We start from the raw sequence: 5,000 nt of genomic DNA, 5'->3' as shown, positions 1-5,000 counted from the left end.
TAAATATGGGCTATATAGATGGCCTACACAGACACACACACGCGCGCACACATATTCATTTTCAAAAATTCAATCATCTCAGTGATATCACTTTTAACGGTTTGAAATAAATAAAGAAGCGAAATTAAGCCGACCCCAGTGTCCAGCACTGAGTCTCAAAAACCAGCCTCTCAGTCACCACGCGCGCTTCACGTGCAAATATCTGACAAACGCACAAAAACTGTCAATCTGATCTGGAAGAACAGAGACAGATTTAACGCTTCATTCCTTTAATTCCGCTGTACAGTCCATAAGAAACTACAGCTCACAACGTCAGGATAATAATAGAAATAATAATAATAATAATAATAATAATAATAATAATAATAATAATAATAATAATAACAATAACAACAACAATAATAATAATAATAACAACAACAAAACTAATAACAACAACAACAACAACAACAACAACAACTACAACAACAACAACAACAATAATAATAATACGTATATTTCGTGCAGTGCAGTCTGCAGTCTCTAAAACATTTTTCATTTCAACATGATATAAATCTAACTTCACCTTTGGAATGCGTAGGCTACTAGATTTGTCCTCAAACTTTCATCGAAAATTATCAGTGATCTAACAGGGTTTTAGAGGAAAAATAAATTGTTCAAAAGTTGCATTTGCGTTTGGAGAGTTTTAAAAGCGGAGAGTGCGCACGTACCTGTTCGGCTCCAGAGCGCGCTGCGGTCTGTCTGCGTGCGTGCGGCGTTTGGAGTGCTGAACTGACAGCACATATTCCGTTTCATAAACGGGCGCTGGGACTGTGTGTGTATGAGTGACTTCATGAGTGTGTGTTAATATGTGCGTGTGTGAGTGTGTGTGTGTGTGTGTGTGAGAGAGAGGGAGAGAGAGAGAGAGAGAGAGAGAGAGAGAGAAAGAGAGAGAGAGACGGGGGGGTATGGACTCAGAGCGATGCCTTGGGGCAGTACAATCCTTCAGCAGGCCCTCCCGCTCTCGTATTGTCATATGTGGGTTTTCTACCTTACAGGCGAGTCTACAGTAACAACCTCCCCACTGAGGGAAACACCCCAAACCGGCCTTTAATTGGGGCCGAGTTACTTTTAGTTCGTAAAGGGTCAGAAACTTTAAGGCTTCTCTACCATCACACTGAGAGTTCGCAGAACAGTAGTGCTCTCTCTCTGGCTCTCTCTGTGTGTTTATCTCTCTCTCTGACCTAGTTCATGCGTCCACTGACGAGCGCACATAAAGCTTGAATTAGTCGATCTACTTATTATTTTTTTTTTTATGTCAGATCCGGTTGTCTGTTACTTACAATTGCAGGCTGTTGGTTCACAGAATGACCAGCTTCATTTGAGGTGTTTAAATTCCGTGAGTTGTTAAGTTTATTGAATTAAGTTTATTTCAACTTACAGGAATGTCCAAAGTCTAGAGCCACCATCATAGAACTGTCAGGCTGCTTCGAAAATCCAGTTCGGATGAACGTGCAGAAAAAAAAAAAACGGTTTTAATGTTCCACGGGCGCGAGATGCGTTCCATCGTGTACCCCCTCCTCACCACCTCCACCGTTAACAGCGTTTCTGCGGTTGAATTTGACTGCTCTAGCCGCTCAGGCGTGACCCCTACTGGGCCCAGTTGAACGGCCTACATAATTTACCGTCCCTAACTCAGGAGTGGCCACAAAGATTCGCTTAAGACCATTACATCTAAAACAACATGTGTACAGCAAACCGCATTTTCAATTCAGCCGCTGTGGAATGGAGTAAGAGGTTTGATTTAAGAAAAGCTACACGGCAGCACGTCCGAACAGACTATTAATTCTTCTGAAGTTGTAAGCGACACGTTGAATGTCGACATGTATGGTGGTGAAAATGTATTTTGAACCAGAAACTTCGTCTGAAAAGTTTAAATGTTTAAAGAGGCAAACCCATTTCCGAAAAAATGTAATAGGCTGTATAAACTTCAAAACGTCAACGTAAACCGCACACACTAAAATTTTCTGTTAAAGGTTTTCCATTCCACCGTTTACTCTGAAGATTCATTTAGCCGTTTCAGTGGAGAAAAGACGCGCAGTCGACGGTGACTTTTGGTCGCACAGAGCGCGTGAGGAACAGGAGCAGGGCGCGTATTTTGCTCGCCGCCTCTTTATGGAGCTCGCTGTTATTTTAGCGTTATATTGTGTGGCTGTCGCTTGGATGATAATTACTCTTTACGATTCTGGAACACACACATTGTTTTATCCTTACACTCACACACACACAAACACAGACACACACACAAAATACAAGGGGAGGAAGGATAGTAGAGCCAGCCAGTGTGCTGATGTGTGTACATGTGTGTGTGTGTGTGTGTGTGGGGGGGGGGGGGGGGGGGGGGGGGGGGTTGGTGTGTGTGTGTGGGGTGTGTGTGTGTGTGTGTGTGTTTTGATGCCTTCGTGGAGAATCAGACGCACTGTCAGGGAGAGGAGTGGAAATGTGCACTGACAGTCTGGTCTACAGAGCATAACCATCTGGAATAGAGAGAGACAGAGTGGTAGAAAAAGAGAGAGAGAGAACGGAAGTCTGTCCCTTCTAAAAACAAAGAACGAGAGAAAGAGTTTGTCTAAAACAGACAACAGGGGGAATGAAGTGTGTGTGTGTGTGTGTGTGTGTGTGTGTGTGTGTGTGTGTGTGTGTGTGTGTGTGTGAAGATAAATCAGTGTGTGAGGGGGTCCGTATGGAAGGGCAGCTGTGAGGCTGACAGCTTAACTTCCATTATGACTCACAGACACACACACGCGCGCGCACGCACACACACGCACGCACACACACACACACACACACACACACACACACACACACACACACACATATCTACGTACAGAGCTTCCATCTAACATAATGTACACAGTGTAACTTGACCACTGAAGTTTAAACACCTTCATTGTTAAAACAACTTCATTCACTTTATAGGCTGTACACTCTCAGTTCCACTGATGATGCTATGTGTGTGTGTGTGTGTGTGTGTATGCGCTCGCGTGTGCACGTGTGTGTGTCTGCATGTGTGTGCGTGTGTGTGTGTGTGTGTGTGTGTGTGTGTGTGTGTGGGGGTGGGGGTGGGGGGGGAGTCGCTAACAGCAGCACTCTTAGCTAGCGCTGCAAGGCACATTAACTAAACTCATATCGCTCTCAGCCAACCATTAATAATTCAGCACACCCTTCTTTCTCTCTCTCCCACTCTCTCTGCTCTCTTCCTCTCTCTCTCACTCTCTCTCTCTCTCTCTCTCTCTCTCTCACTCTCTCTCTCTCTGCTCTCTTCCTCTCTCTCTCCACTCTCTCTCTCTCTCTCTCTCTCTCTCTCTCTCTCTCTCTCTCCTGTTTCTCCTTTTCTCCTTCCCCCTCTTTCCTTTCATACTGCTATATTTATTCTAGATTTATTTGTAAGTTTTCTTTAGACACTGACAAAATGGCTTCGGTGAGTTCAAATGTGCTTTTCTGTGTCCTCCAAAGCACTGGCTGTAATGGTGTGGAGAGAACTGTAGTGGGGGTGTGTGTCCACAGTGGGGGTGTGTGTGTCCACAGTGGGGGAGGAGGGGGGTGTCCTGTGTGTCCATGGTGGGTCTGTTCTTGCTTTCTCTGTGTGGACGTTGTTTTACTGTCAGTGATGAACGTGTAGCATGTTCTGTATGAGTATATCATAGACTAAATACCAAATTCCGACACAGACTGAACAAACACATACACACACACACGCACACGCACACAGACACACACACACACGCGTGCGCGCGCACACACAAACACAAACACACACGCGCGCACACACAAACACAAACACACACGCGCGCACACACAAACACCACACACTGAACAAACACACACACAAACACACCTGCGCGCGCGCACACACACACACACAACCACAACAACAACCACACACACATACACACACACACACACACACACACACACACACACACACACAAACACAACCACAACCACACACACACACACACACACACAAACACAACCACAACAACACACACATACACATACACAAACACACAGTTCTGAACACCATCTTCAGTCAAATACACGCACAAACACAATTCTGAACACACTGTCTACAGTCACACACACACACACACACACACACACACACACACACAGACACACCGACACACAGACACACACAAATGCAATTTTGAACATATCATCTTCAGTCAAATACACACACACACACACACAATTTTGAACACACGATCTTCAGTCACACACACGAACACACAGAGACACACACACACACACACATAGAGATACAGAGACACACACACACACACACACACACACACAGACACACCGACACACAGACACACACAAACACAATTCTGAACATATCATCTTCAGTCAAATACACACACACACACACACACACACACACACACACACACACACACACACACACACACACACACACAATTCTGAACACATGATCTTCAGTCACACACACAAACACACAGAGACACATACACACACACACATAGAGATACAGAGACACACACACACACACACACACTCTCAGGGTTGGTACAGGTTGAATGTGTAGTCAGGTGCAGAAAGATTTTTAGCGTGAGGACGTAAACTTTCAGACCTCTTCGCTTTCTGTTCATTTTATGTCCTACCAGTTCGTCCAGCCAGAGGAGGGTGGGCTCCCCCTGCCGAGTCTGGGTTCCACGCACGGTTTCTTCCTATCCCAGTCTATGGGAGTTTTTGTTTTATAATGTCATCCTGAGTTTGCTCATTGAAGTTATCAGGTGTCCTGTAAAGCTGCTTTGCGTCAGTGTCCACTGTGAAAAGTGCTGTACAAATAAAACTGAACTCAGCTGAATTAAATTGAATTGAATTGAATTGAATTTAATTGAACTGAATTTTTTCTGCTTGGCATGACTGTGTGTGTGGGACTGTTTCTGACTGTTTCTGACTCGTTCTGACTGTTTCTGACTCGTTCGGACTCG

This window comes from Chanos chanos, chromosome 3 (genome assembly GCF_902362185.1).
Source record: "Chanos chanos chromosome 3, fChaCha1.1, whole genome shotgun sequence".
Classification (NCBI taxonomy): domain Eukaryota; kingdom Metazoa; phylum Chordata; class Actinopteri; order Gonorynchiformes; family Chanidae; genus Chanos; species Chanos chanos.
This window is presented reverse-complemented; position numbering follows the sequence as displayed.